The sequence below is a fragment of the Castanea sativa genome, chromosome 5 (assembly GCF_040712315.1).
Source record: "Castanea sativa cultivar Marrone di Chiusa Pesio chromosome 5, ASM4071231v1".
In the NCBI taxonomy this organism is placed as follows: domain Eukaryota; kingdom Viridiplantae; phylum Streptophyta; class Magnoliopsida; order Fagales; family Fagaceae; genus Castanea; species Castanea sativa.
Window position 1 is genome coordinate 53048425 of NC_134017.1, and position 16171 is coordinate 53064595.

Genomic DNA, 16171 nt, shown 5'->3' on the forward strand with positions numbered 1-16171 from the left:
ATCAAATTTCTATAAAAAAAAAAAAAATTGGTCTCACTCTTTTTTCTCTAAAACAGTCTCTTCCACTGTCTAGTATATATGCAACCAACGAAAAACATTTTCTTTTTTTATTATTTATCTATTTTTATTATATATATGTTCCTTTTTTGTACATTAATGTTTTCTAGAAAAGAGAAAAAGAGAATTTGATATGGAATTTCCACTTGTCCAAGGCCAAACTACAAGGAATAGGATCTTCTAAATTTCAATTACAATGGAGAAGAATCATTTGATGGTTAATATTCAATTTCCTAAATTTGATAATCTACAAAGTTTCACACCATTTAAAATTTAAATAAAATGTTACATCCTTAGATTTGTAAAATTTATTATGAGATATTAATTCGATCAATTTCAAAATGATTGTGGCACGCACTATGTAAGCTTATGCATGCCCTAGTCATTTTCTAGGATACCTTGAAATTGAATTTAAATTTTGATGAAAATATGACACAAATAAGGTAACAATATGAACCTGAATTATATGATTTCTGAACAAAGGATGTCCAAAAATAGATTATTCACACAATCATTGGTGTCTCCATGCTCAGTCTGCGAAAATCTTATTATTGTTAGACTAAATCTCAATCTATAAGGAAATGAAAATTGCAATTGCTTTTGCACTAATTTGACATGGAATATTTATAAGAAATAAAAAATTGATATAGAATAATAAAAATTACTTGCACAAGTAAAACTATTAACAAATGGGAAATTCTTACATAGTCCCGGACTACAAGGTCACCAAGCTGACCTTGTAGTCCCAGCCAATAAGAACAAAACAGCTAAGATAAAATTGCTGACTCATCTAAATAGTACTGCTCATGGGACTGATGTGCTGACTTCACGTGGCTGTGCTGATGAAAAAAAAAAAAAAAAAGCTCAACGTTAGACATCAAGTTAACGTTAAACGTTAACGTTAATGTTATTAAAATAATAAAATATAAAAAAGGTGTTGGCCAGCTATTTTCAGTGGAAACTTAGGACAAAGAGAACTTTTAGGGTTCTCACTCAAAAGCCACAAGTCTTACTTCCAGTTTACAGTGCCGACAAAAAAAATAAGTGCACAGTGTGAGTGTGTGACCACAAACAAATGGGTGATTTTTTAGTGAAATCAAGTGAAAAGTTTTAGTGCAAAGAGACAAAATCTTGTTCACATAAGCATGGAAGAACCCAATTTTTAAAGTAATGGAGGTATAATTTATTTTGTCTTTTTGTGTTTTGTTTCATTTTTTTTAAGAATGTATTATGATTTGTTGTGATATATTTGCTCTAAAATAAAATATATAGAAATGTAATGAGATATGAATTTAATTCTTTTTTTGGTGAAAAATTTAATGCTTTGTTGTGATATGTTTGCTCCCAAGTAAAACATATAAAAATGTATTGAGGTGAGAAGACATATGCTTTGTGAATGTTAATCTATTTATTTTTGTTCCATTCAATATGCTAATATGATTCTTATATGTTTCCAGGTGAGAAGACCGAGGATGTCATGCAGCCAAGAACTCTAGGAACTTCACAAATCCGGCACAAATTCTTGGCTTGGAGCCAAGTGACATTTATCATGACACCAAGTTTCTTTTGTTTGTTTTTTTATTTTTGAGGAATACATTTGTTCTCTTTGGATTTATTTTGACTTGTTGCCAAGTGAAAGTTATGTATTAAGGAAGAATATCTTTATGAATGAATGACAATTGCAGAGTACAATTTTAAAGATGGATTGCAGAATTCAAATAGGACACACAAATTCTCTGATAACAAACAATTTGAGCATTCAAAAGCTATCCTCAATCCTCACTGCTAGTGCTAACTCTTGCCTTGATTGAAAATACACCTACCAACTTTATTGATGTGTAATAAGTAAACAATGTATACAACTTAAAAAAAAGGTCCCAACAGAGGCTAAGAATTTGGCATCAAGTTTTTCCTTCTATTTTCTCTGGAACCGAACAGAGGCTGAGAATATGGCATCAAGTTTTTCCTTCTATTTTCTCTGGAACCAAACAGAGGCTAAGAATTTCATTGATGATTCAGAGCACTATAATCTCTTTCAATTTGATAACAACAGCCAGCAGATTGGACTCCTTCTGTAGCGCCTATTCTGCATTGGACTTTTTGAACAACATTTGTTCTGCATTCCAAGACTAAATGAGCCGAACCAAGACTCCTTTAACCACCTCTAGGCAACACTGCCAAATTTCTAACAGTCAACAACCTTCACAAAAAAAAAAAAAAAGAACTTCAAGACCAAAATTTCAATTGCCGTATCAGCAAAGAATTTATTTTAAAATTGACAAACATAGCAGCAAGTTGTTTGCCAAGCAAAGATAGAAGCTTTATGTTTCTACATGTGAAACTACAACAAAAATCCAACTGTTATCTAATCCGAAAAAACATTTAAAATAATAATAATAAAAAAAAACCCTTTACAAGGTAGTATACATTTTGTTGATAGATAATAGTATGAGAACAAAGGAATCTCCATCTTCATTGAGACATTTCATCAAACATGTACAGGGGAAAAATGGCACACAAAAGGAAACTAAAAAAAAGAGAATAAAAAGTCTTCTTGCAATGTCAGGAGTTGGAAAGAGAAGATTTTGGGGGTTTGAAAAAGAACAGATCAACACAACCCCTAAATCCGACAAATACTTTCCTTCGTTTTCCCAGCAACCAACCTAGGCTTATTGGAAAAAAAATCATTAAAATGACAGAAACAGATAGAAATTATAATAAATAACTAAATAAAAAAACTTACTGGAAGTGTCGGCGATGTCAGCGTCAAGTGAAATGAAAGGACAACCGAACGGTGATGATGATGAACAAGGAAATCTGAGAGAGGGGAAGGGGAACGGGTGGAAATGCTAGAGAGTTCCAAAATTAGTACATGACTGGATATTTTTTTATTTTTTTATTAAAGCTAACGTTAACTGATGAATAACGTTTGGGACATTTTTTATTTTTTTGAGGATGAACGTTGGTGGGCTGCCATGGTTGATGAGCTGTCCTCGTTAAATGATGTCAGCAGAATATTTATTGACGTAGTATTTTTCTATTGGCTAGGACTACAAGGTCAGCTTGGTGACCTTGTAGTCCGGGACTAGGTAAGAATTTCCCATTAACAAATATATAATAGAAAATACCAAAATACTTTTGATGGGTTGATCAAGTTGTATTTCTAATCATTGAGATTATTCCCCTTTATCATGGCTTTATTATATATGGAATGAACCAAAATATGACAAGACATATAAAATAACAAACGCTTTGAAAGCCATGGATCCTTGGACCTTAGGATTTGAGTTTGCTTTTTAATGTATACTTGTTAATATATATATAGTCGCAAATGAGTCAAGTATTAAAAGTTTAAGCTTGCTCCTTTTTTTTTTTTTTTTCTTTTTTCGAACACTAGCTGAGCTCAGCTCATCACTAAACAAGATTTTTTGTCCAAGCTTGACTAATTTTCTTGTCAAGTAAGCTCAAACTTGTTTACGAGCTACTTGATTAACTTATTATTTCTCTATATATTGTGAAATCATGACTAAAATTTTTTATCTCTTCACACTTTATGAATTTTCACTACGTATAGCCCTGTTTATGTCATTAATAAGGTACAAATAATAAATTAATATCATATGAACCTATTAACAAATTTATAAAATCTAATTTTAAGTCTATGTTAATATATTTTTAGACAGTATACATATAAAATATTATATTATATATAATTAAATCGAGCCCTCATGTTAGCTTGTTCACGGACACATTATGATATTTGAGCTTGGCTCGTTTAATAAGCGAGCCTAAACATAAAATTTAAACAAGATTTTTTCAAGTTGAGCTCAAGCTGTTCACAAACAGCTTGGTTTATTTACAACCTTATATATTACCAATTTAATCATCATGTGAATTGCTTTGATAATTTAATGAGTCATGTTAATAAAATGCATGAATTCCTTTTATTAGAATCAAAATAATGAATATACATGAATGGTAAAGATTTGGATAACCTCGTATAACTTGGGGGAAAATTTGTCCTCATCATTTGCATTTATATGGTGTGTAGATTCTAAAAATATATAAGAGGCTATTTACATGCAATATAAATGCAAATGATAAAGATAAAATTTCCCTTAAATTACACAAAGGTTATCCAAATTTTTAGTGTTCATGTATATTTCATTATTTTGTTTCTAAAAGAAGAAAGAAATACATGTATTTTAATATCATGACTCATACCATCGTGCACCCTTGGCATTAGGGCTAAGCATTATCCGGTTCGGGTCGGGTTAAAACACGACCCAAAATCCAACCCAAAAAATTGACCCGAAATAACTCTCACCCAAAACTTGAGCATTTAGTTCGGGTCGAGTCGCTTCCTTTTATTTTAATAATTTTTTTTGTAGCTATAATTCATTATGTTTTCTTTCTATTGAGAAATTTAGACCTCGATTGATAGAATTAATAAGTTTTAAACCCAAGTTGTTAATTAGATTTATTATGTATAAAACTTGTTAAAACAAACAAACATCAATATCATGTCAATATCATGCACAACGGAAAAGTAAATAAGACAAGATATGATGACCCGAGAAAACCAATGAAATAAACTAGTTTCATAGCAAAAAATCTGAGAAAAAACCTTCCCGAAAAGCAATTCATTATAATAAAGAAAAGTTTTAGATCTAGTACAAAACCTTTGTCCCTAGACTCTTCAATCCCCATAGATGAACTCACAGCAGAAACCTTCTGCTGCTTTAAAACCTCTGAACTCTTCAATATATGAACGTCACCCTTTTGTACGGATCCCAGTACGTGACTAACCAAATATGCACAACTCCCAATACCTGACTAACTCACCAACTTGAGGAAGATTCTTGGCTGCAAAGTTCTTCACTTCATTAATAATGAAAATCAAGAAGCACTTGGTTACAAAATCCTAAGACGCAAAGACACATTAGCTTCTTTCAGAGAGAATAAGGCATTCGGTCACTTTTTGCATCAATGGCGGCTCCAAGAATTTTTTTCAGGGTGATCTTTAAGAATGATAAATTACACCATCTAATAAAAAAGGAAATTCATATATTGACGCCAACAATAACCAAAAAACACGCAAATTCATATCTGAACAAAGATTTTCTAAGTTAAAGTTAACACAAATCCGCTTAAAAGATGAAGATGAATTTTACACAAAAAATGAATTTTAGGTACGTGATTTCTTTATCAAGTATTTGTCAATAATAACTAGCAAAAGAATAAACAATAAATTATAAGTTCAATATTAATAAAATTATTAATTATTTTTGTTTAATTATTTCATTATTTTTTTTTTACTAACCACTAACAATCTAGCACACACCTCACTGTTTAGTTGGCTTTGCACAATGTAAAGAATACAAATACACTGCATCATTCCCCTGACTCAACCCACTGCTTAACATAGTTTATTTTTTTATTTTTGTCTTTTATGTTGTTTTGGGTGTTGCTTTTAAGTGGACTAGGACCACTACCTCAATCCAATCCAAGGCCACGGCCCCACCCCCATCCCCCACTCAATTGACAATAGCCAATCAACAGTTAACACAAATACACAATTACATATTTACATATATACACTAACACAAAAAGCCAATTTAACCAAAGGAGAACAAGAGGAAAGCCAATTTAATCATCATTCCATTCCATTCATTTATAAACTCCCAAACAGACCCTAAGTTAGAGCAAAGAAAAAGAGAGATTTCAAAAGACAAAAAAATAGTCAGTAAGTTTAAGTGTAAGTCAATACGCTGCATTATCAAAAAAATAGTCACAAGGCTAACTATGAGATAAAGAAAAAGAGAGAGAGAACGCCGCTCTTAGTTGAGGCTCAGAGCAGAGATGAGATAAAGAAAAAAGAGAGAACTGAAATACCTTGAGGTTCTTATCATCTTATGCCGATCTCGCCGTTGCCTAAAGTTCTTATCATCTTATGCTGATCTCGCCGTCGCCAATCTCCGATCTGGGCAAGGGAATCTCTGATCTCGCTGTTGACTGCTCGAGATGTGGCTGTTGCAGCGTTGCTAAGTCGCTTTTGTAGAGGACCTGAGGTTTTTATATGAGGGAAACCCATACCCGTTGCTGTTGGTTGTTGTCGTTAATGTGCTATGTTCTGGTTTTTTTTTTTTTTTGATAAATGGTTTTGCTTTACTTGATGAATCTGTTGCTCATGCTCAAGTTTCTTTAGGTTAAGTTGTAAAATCATGTATATTGGGTTTTGGTTTTTTATTTTTTATTTTATTTTATTTTTTGAGAATCTGTGGGTATGCTACCATGTTGGGTTTGCTTTACTTTTTTTTTTTCTTTTTTTTTCCTTTAGATTGGGTTTGTAATCTATTGTTTAGGATTAATGTTGGGCTTTTTTTTCCTGGTGGCTTGTTCTGTTATAATTTTTTTTTTTTAAAGATTTTAGTACAAAATTTTTATTTGGGCTTTTTTTTTTCCTTGAAAGGAGAACAAATAAATTTTTTTCTTGTTGAGGCTGTTCTAATTTTGGTTGAGGGTGTTCCTAATTTTTTTTAAGGGTAAACAAATAATTTTTTTTTATTTTTTCAAGTCAGGGTGTACCTGGGAACACCCTGGCCTAAACGTGGCGCCACTGTTGTGTATATTGAAGAAGTGGGCATGAACAAGAAAAAATTTAAAATTTTTTTTTTTATTTTTTCTATACACTTGCACAGACTACCTGCTTATTTAAGCCCCAAGGCATTAATTCCTCGTCAGAATATTCATCTATACTCAAAGAAAAAGATGGGTCTTGTAAAGTTGGGGTTTACATCAAAATATATTGTTGTAATAGGTTAAAAATACTTTTTATTGTAAGAGTAACTTAAATGTATTACATCAGTTTAAGATTGTTGCAAGAATTACCTTGTTACATCTAAATGTGTTGTAATAGTCAAACCTTATTTTATGTGAAATATGTTGTTGCAATAAGTAACCATTTATTTCACATCAAAATATTTTGTTATAATAGGTAAACCCTTGTTTCACATCAAATGAAGTTGTTGTAATAGAGGTCAAGGATGGCTTGATGCATTCAGGGATTTAGGGCAAAAATTGAAATTGAGGCATTTTATATTTTTAAGGCAAAAATACACTTTTGGTCCTTATATTTTTTGTCAATTCTCATATTGGTGTCTACTTTTTTGGCCTATGTTGGTCCCTCAAAATCGAAAATCGTTACCATTTTGGTCCCTATTGTCATCTCAATAATGGAAATGGTCTACGTAGCAAACGGAGTGCACTGTTGGCAAATTAAATGCTAGTGTGGCTAATAAAATAAATTTATTTGGCATTTAAAAAAGCCACGCCAGCAAAATTTAAACAAAAATTTAATTAAATTAAAAAACAAACCTTCAATCTAATTAAATTAAATAATAAAATATTCTTTTGTTGCTTTTCATTATTAATTTTTTTTGGAAGAACATGTTCTTCCCCAAATCAAGATATATCCAATTGACTCGATAGCTTCGGCAGTCGATGGTGAAATGAGGTCCATCAAATAATATTGATAATGTAATTTATTTAGAAAATCAACCTATTTTGAAATTTTTTCTATCTCTCCTAGTTATCTCTTTGAACGTGGTTTAAGATATTGTGACATTTTAGTATTTTACTCTTTTTAGTGCCACTGTGCCACACATAGAGCAAATTAGTTAGGGACCCATTTGATACATCCAACTAATGGCGAAGTTAAAATTTTAGTTCGGGGGCCAAAATTAAAAGATAATATAAAAAATAGAACCAAATATATTAATCTATTATAATAACAAAATAAATAAATAATTGTAACTGTTATACAAAATCTAATATAAACTTAAACTATAATTTTTTTTTTCCATACATAGCCTAATTTAATCAAAGTAAGAGATTAGTCTAAATATATAATGTTTATACATCTAGCTCTAATTTTATTCCTTAACATAAATTAAGAAAATAAATCAATTTTAAAAGTGTTAAATACTAAAAGTATAGTGGTATACCTACAAAGTTATATACAAGTCCCACTGCCTTAATTGCTTAAAAAAATGTAGAATCCAATATTTCTTTCTTTATTCTTCAAAGTATTTAAGATTTTGGTTTATAACAAAACTCAAATTTTGAAACTAAAAAGTCAAGAGAAGCAGGAAAAAACACAGTAGAGGCTCTAGGGTTTTAGTACCATACAAGGAATCAGGTAGTTTCTTTTTTATATAATTATATAGTGTAAAATATAATTAATGTCCCTCCACGTACAGTACCCAGTTCAACATGCCTCTATGCTGCGTGGGCCTTATTATATATGTCCCTCCACGTACAGTCCACCCAATCATCAAGGCATGCACCCATATCCCAGCTTCAACAACGACGAGTCACAACACCGCTCCATTGCTAGGCACACCGCAGAAGAGAGTCCTCTATCTACCTCTATGTCCAATCTCCATCCCCTAGCCCCGATGATTATCTGTGTTTACACCTTCTTTTCTTTATCTATATAATAGTACAGCATGCAGTACTAGCAAATATATATCAGAATTTTGTTAAGTACGTAGTTCAATTAAAAGCAGGTTGAGTTAATGTATGATATATATTCCATTAATGTTCACCATTATTATATCCTTGATTTTAGCCTTAATCAGAGATATTGACCTCTATATATCTGGCCTCCTCTCTTGCATTACTGTTTATTTTGCATCTCTCTATTATTTCGTCATGATATCAAAGCGCACGCGGCACGTCTTTGATAATGTTAGTTTGCGTTTATCTTGAATATTTTTTTAGCTGATGAGTGTATGTGCCACATCACCGACACCGTACCGATCACAGTATCAGTGAAAGAAACACCAAAAGCTCACCTCGAACCTAAAAAACAACTCACAGAAAGAAAAATAAAAACGACAGAGAACTTTTGTTTGTCTTTAATTTCAACTCTCCAGGTGGTCTAAGAATCTTCTTTTTCTGTGCTGAATTAAAGGGACGAGCTGTCACACACAGTACCAGAAAGTCCACCGACCAAAACCCGACTACCAAAACCAATTAGCTAGCCTCACAGAGTTGCCATTCCATTCCAATGCCTTGAAAACCATAAAACCCATCTGCAAATCAGTTTTGGTTAGGCAGAACAAGTACAGTTTTTAAAAGAGTAATACTATGACACCAAAAAAAAAAAAAATCATAACTTTTTTTTCATGATCGTTGAGTTGTCAAGTTTTTACCTGAATTTATGGATCATTGACATGATTTTCTTACGTACCATATATTAATTAACAATCTACAATATCTATTAGCGAAGTATTAAATCTTTTGCCAAATTTCTTTGTGATTAACTGATTATCACTACAACAAATCTGACTTTTTTCAAGGGTTAAAACCCTTTGAAAAAGTATTAAAAAACCTTGAAAATAATTATTTCAAGAGTCCAATTGACCCTTGATAACCTTTGAAACATATACCGTCGAAAAAGAAATTTTGAAGGCCTTCGTAGCCCTCAAAACAAGTGCTCTAATCTTATTTTGAGGGTCAAGAGACCCTTCAATAACCTTTTACCAAGGTTTAAAAGATTTATATTACAACCATTGATAAAAAAAGGTTATTTAAGGGGTCTCTTAACCCTCAAAATAAGATTTTATTTTATTAAAAAAAAAAACCACAATCATGCACAAAATATATATATATATATATATATATATATATATATATATATTTATTTATATATTGCTACAATTACACACTAACATAACATTTGTTACAAAGTGAAAAAGGAGCATCAATAATTATCAAAGTAATGCCATAATTTGAGTAAACCTGTGATAATGATATTGGCAGTTGGCGCCATTTTGCTGAAAAGTGCCTGGATCTAGAACAACTTTTGAATTAAGCTTCAAAAGAGGAGGTGAAGGAGCAGGTGCAGATGAAGGGATTTCTGGTAGACCTAATCCAAGGAGATCATCAATTGCCAAGCTAGATTGTGGAGCAAGCCTTGGTACACTGGGGTTTAAAATGGTCAACTCTAATAATGCCTATGATGCAGCAGATACAGCTGAACCATCATATGAAGGAGCATTATATGCAGATCCATTGTTATTAAGACCTCTAATTTCCTCCTTCTCTGAAGTACTTAAAAGCAGATCCCTGTCATTTGCCTCAACTCTGTGAGCTGGAACAACAGTACCTGCTGCAGATTCTGCCCCAATAGATAGATTTCCAAGTTCGTCTGAAAACTCAAAAGGCCCCCGGTGCTCCTTATCAGTAAACATGTAGGAAGGCTGCAAAATTATGTGGATCAGTCAATTTGAACCTCACCCCAATCCATTATAGACAAACCAAATGTGATCACTGCCAATAAAGAGCACTTACATATACAGTGGGAAGGGGTGATTTTTTGGAATTAAGGTATCTCAATTGATAATGAAATAAATAATGTTGCCAATGAGCTCTAGCTCAACTGTCACCTCCTCCCATTGCAAGTGTTTGGTGGAGGGTAAGTTTGTGGGTTCAACACCCACTGGGTGCTTGTGTGACTTACCAATGAAAAAAATAAAAATCATGTCAATGTGTTCCAATATTTTTTGCATTCAATCCAGAACACAGCTCAACATGTGGAGTGGAATAGATGACTGAACTCATAGCATATGAGCCTACAATTACATTGTTATGACACATTTGAAGGTCTCAGGGATATTTTTGATAAGTAAGATCCCAGGGATATTAAACTGGCCTATTTGTTTTGAATAACCTACTTTTCACAAGAGAACAACTTTTAACAAGTAAATCAGATCCCCAAATTTGTTTTTTTAAGAAATCAGATCCCCTAAAAAATTAAAAATCACAAAGAAGTGTATATAAAGGACGAGAAGCCCATAGCCAAGGCATCACAAGAACACTATGTAGAGAAAGCAGCTTAATTACCTCAGCTGAATGTTCTTCATCCCAATTTTCAATTAAACCCTCCAATATATAAGGAGCATCATTCATTTCCTGTGAATATTCCCCCAGCATCCATATCAGAGCTGCCTTGGCCTTAGGTTCTTGAACATTTTTGCTGCTGATATTCCCAACTACTGCAATGCAATCCTGACTCCATTGTGGATATTTCCTTAGCAGATCTTTGACAAGCACCTACACAGAAGAACCCGGAATGTGCAATCAACCTGTTGAGATATAGTTAAGCAATGAACATACGTTTTGCAGGAATTAAAGGCATCACACTAGCATATTAGATTTACAATATAACAACTCACCAGAGCTTCAACAATCACATAGTCCTTTTCCATCTCCAGAAACTGAAGAAGCCTATCAACAATTGCATTCACATCATATTGTTGCAGTGCTATTTTCCCAACAGCCCGAATTGACTCTCTTGCAATAGGAATATCAACATTTGCAGCATATTCACATAATTCCGTCACTGAAAGAGACTCAAGGTGGTCATGCATCAGTGATACATGAAAGCTAACAAAGAATAATAGCACCTGTGACCAGAGACTGGGTCACCAAATATGACAGTACACAAATTTTCCCAATCCTTTTTGGTTTAAGACCCTAAGAAATGAAATTGAGATGCTGTGTGCTTACCAATTTCATATGTGTTACTCTCGTTGGACACTGTAGTCAACATTTCAAGCTTCAATTTTTTTACATAAGATGGCTCATTGTACTAGCAATAGAAGTGTTTGTAATCTGAGGAAAATATATATGGTGCACGCATCACCAAGAGATGCAGGTGGCTTAAAACTGCATATGATTGTTTTGGACTTCCTGAACTCACTAGTGTTAAGAGAGGGGCTTTAATACATTCATATACCTAATAACAGTAAAAGTTCTTATTAGAGAAAAGCTGACCACAAGAAAATAACTCAAGTGTTACAAGATGGAGTCAATTTTTTCCAAGATGACATGCATCAAAGAAGGTGTAACAATGTAATCAAGATTACCTGCCCATAAAATCATGTCTGTAATGATAAATAAAGTAGAATTGTGTTTCAATGGCTTAACATATACCGGGTGGTCTAAACCTCATTAAAATGAGGGCTGTCCAGACTAATAGTAATAGCCAAGAGTTATTTTTTTTATTTAAGATAGCAAATCCATCATTATGCAAATCCAAGGAACTCTATTGTAATTTAGATATACTACATAGTTTCTCAACAGTTTGAATTAAAAGTATGAAGAAGAAAGGCTTTGATAAGCACCTGCTAATGAACATCAGCCATGGACAAAGTCAACTGTAGAAATAGTTTGATGGTTGCTAAGACTACGGCACCATTTGCATGTTGAAGTCTATCTTCAAGGAGATTCATGATGTCAAATATCTCATTGTTATCTGAGGGTACATATTTAGCAGCCAAATCAAGTACAAGACATTGGGCCCATTCACTGAATTCCTAATCCTGCATATCAAAACATGAAGATGTCAGCTTTTTTATTTTAAATTTTCCTACAAATATTCTAGTAAGGGATGATAAATTGTGGTTCTTCTACATATGCTACAAGGAATTTCACTATTCAAAAAAAATTTTATCAACCATTTACCAAAACAATCTATAGTATCTATGGTACTAAATGACATTCACTCTGTAACTTCAAATGATTCTTTTTTATATATAAGTAATACTTCAATGCTATCATCCCATGCATGCAACAAGGCCCTTCTTCTCTACCTGTCAGCTTACAATCCAGCAGTACTAGGGAATATCATAATGGCCACATAGCAGTAAATTGATTAAAAACACTATAATCAAAGTTTTCATTATCCATGTGTAACATTGTCTTGGTTCAAGGTTTTGGATTTATGGTTTCAGAGACACTCACCAATTTCTAAGGTAATGAACAGAGTCTGATAATAACTTACGTTATCCAAATTATTCACAAGTTTATCATCTTTAATTGATGAAGCAGAATTTGAATGAGGGAGAGGAACATGATTAATAGAAACATTATGACTTGATTTTGATTTACATGCACAGATGCATGAATTGGCCAATTAAGGAGAGAAATTTCGAAGAAACTAAATATTTATGATAACTGAGTGTAACTAACAGCAAAGTTAACCAAGGAACAAAATAGCAATAAAATATAGTCATTTAAGAAGATATAAGCTGACTCATACAGTGGAACTCGAACATAACTAAGTACCCAACAAGAGAAATTACTCATACAGTGGACAAAGAATCATGTAGGACAACTTATAAGGATTAAAATGGCAGAGCTTACTTCCAATAGTGTACTTGCTTTGCAAATCCTGTGAAAAAGAAAAATGAAGACAGAGACACCATCAAATTATTTTGATGTTTTAACTTTTAATTCAGTGAAATGATTGCTTTAAATATTCACATTAGTATGGTAGCACTAGCAAGATAAGCATCTCAACCATGGCAAGATTGAAATCAATGAGATAGCCTTTATTTAGCTTCCAAGAGAAGATGAAGTTCCCAGGCTTAACATCTCTGTGAACCACTCAATGCAATTACAAAATAAAGACCTTTACAACTAGGCATTTTTTGAGACTTCTCTAAATGTACAATTTTAACTCAGATGGAAGGTCTTATTCCTATTACCCACATACTCAAATGGTGAATTTTCTAGCACTACAGGAAGTTTTACAAGTTTATAATGCATCAATATGATGCATTGACACCATGCCATAACTACACCGAGTTAATACTTTCAGGTCAGACATAAACATCTTATCAAAAAGAAAAAAGAATGCAGGCTCTGTAATCATTGGAATAGAACAATAACAAATATATGGGAAAAATAGATTGCCAATTCCAAGCTACATAACTTGAAAATGAATTTATAAACTTCATAAGCTCTAGTACATTTTATAAACAAAATGAGTGTAAAAAATCTCTGCAATGTAAAGAAGTTGAACAGAGCATTGAATTGTAATGACCCAAACCAAGTAAAAATTAAATTGACACTATTGATAAACCAATGCTCGTTTCCATAGGAAACCTAAATTTAACAAACACAGCAACACAAAAAAACCTCATAGATCCAACCCATACTTAAATTGATATTAGCGAAATACTACACCATTAACACTTACCAACTCATTTTTAAGCATTTCTTCAATATAATATGTTCAAACCATACTTCAGATTCCAAAGGACTGGTATGTAATTCCATTTCCAAAGTATCCAAACCCTAGCCCCAAATTATATTATTGGCAAGGAAGAGAAATATCAATGGAGAGAATGAGAGAGAGAATACTAAAAAATTCTTTGCAAAGTTCTACTGGTAATTTCCAAATTCAAAATTTTTTTTCTCGAGAAACAAACAGAGAGAGAGAGAGAGAGAGAGAGAGAGAGAGAGAGAGAGACCTGTAATCGGATGAAAGGGCGGAGGAGAAAGCTCTGACTATCAATGGCAGGTCGTCGTTGGAGATAGGATTGCCGACCATCGCGCCTCAACATATCGTCGCACGTGATCGAAATTAGGGTTTCCAAGTCGCCGGTCGGCAATTGACACTGAAGATCCACCAATGAGCCACAGAACTCTCCGAGCTTCACCATCAACTCAATAACAACAAGAAGAAAAAAAAATTGATTAATTATTCACAACAAACCAAACAAATTCACAAAAATCGAATCTGAAAATGGAAAAGCACACAAACCTGTGAAAGAAATAAAGTGATCGACGGTGAGGACACGTGTCAGGCCACCGACGTAACGAAGAGTGTCGTCGGTGTAGCGAGGGAGGATTTTCTCGCCATATCTGCAGAGGAATTTGATGGTCTCTGTGTTTTTCTTGTTGTTGGACTCCATGAAAGTTTTTGAAAGTTCGAGAGAGAGAGAGAGAGAGAGAGAGAATTTTCTAAGAGAGTGAGCAAAGACTTATTCCAAAATTGGTTTTCTGAATTCTGAGTTTGAGGGAGAGAGAGACTTTATTTCAAAGGTTGAAACATTTGGATATCTTTTATTAAGGGTTGCGTTAGAATTTCGTTCAAAAATGTAAAAGTTTGGAGGCAGCAATTACGTGGGATTTTAGTTTTTTAGTTTATTTCAAGGGTTTTGATGGCTATTGTAACAAGATTAGTCATATTTTAATTAGCGCACCAGTTTGTTAGCGTTTGTTTCAACCATTTTTAGTGAACCCTTGGAAAAACTGGGTTGAAACAAGTCATGTTTCTTGTAGTGTATAGACTTCCTCTTTTTTGGAAAAATCAATTTATAGACTTTCTTTTGTAGGCTGATCTATCCGAGAATCCAAGGACAGGGGTCGGTGATAGACTTTCTTTTTTGGAGGCGGTTTGTGCTTCTATATTATAAGTTGTCTCATATAAGTTGTTTCATTAAAAAAAAATTAGGAGCTTCAGCTACATAGAGTTGTTGTATCTAGAGTGAGTGGAAATTTCAGATGAGTTCATATAAATTCCTAGAGAGAAAATATTAGAGTATTTGGTGTAGGTCTCAAGTTAGGCATTAAGTTGAGAAAATATTATAATTGATTTTATAACAATAGATTTATTGGAGTTTGTCGTGTGTGATTAATATCTTGGCTCAGTAATTTTAGTGATAATATTTTTAAGTGATTGATTAAAATTTATAGTTGATTTTCTTAACTCACATAAGACTAAAATGTGACCTAACAAATCCTTTTGGCTTGTCTTCAAAGTTTAAATACATCTAGCTCAAAGTTTAAGTGATATCATAGTGATAATGACATATAGTCCGTGTTAGTCGGAGGTATGAATTAATGACACTAAGTCAGTTATATTGTAAATACGTGAAGTTACAGAAATGGATGGAGCTACTTTCATAAAGGGATGGATCGAGTTATATTTTTATAATGCATGATGTTGCATTCTTAAAAATTCCATCCATTTGACTTTTAAACCCTATTATAAATATGTGTTGATGCTCATTTTCATAACACATTTTTGTACAAGCCCAAATCTACTAAGCCCGGCCTTCTTGTGAGCCCAACTAATGCATTGTAATTTATTTTATTCTTTTAAACATGACCCAAGACCATTTGACACAAGGAGAATTTGAGGGAATGTGGTTTAGAAGGTATGGATATACCTTTTTTAGACCTTTTGCATGAGCCCAGGCCATACGTGTTGCAAAGTAGGTTGGGGATACTTGCAGCACCTATAGCTCATGGA

General features: G+C 32.9%; 1 long non-coding RNA gene and 1 pseudogene across 1 annotated transcript; both read right to left on the reverse strand.

Annotated features, from left to right (window-relative positions):
• Nucleotides 1-9768: 9768 nt before the first annotated feature.
• On the reverse strand, nt 9769-11884 carry LOC142633755 (beta-adaptin-like protein A; annotated as a pseudogene).
• Nucleotides 11885-13268: 1384 nt separating this feature from the next.
• Nucleotides 13269-14893, reverse strand: LOC142633756 (uncharacterized). Its single transcript, XR_012843958.1, has 3 exons — nt 14385-14893; nt 14111-14208; nt 13269-13300 (listed from the first exon to the last, which is right to left on the reverse strand). It is a non-coding gene; the product is annotated as an uncharacterized LOC142633756 (long non-coding RNA).
• Between the last annotated feature and the right edge of the window lie 1278 nt (nt 14894-16171).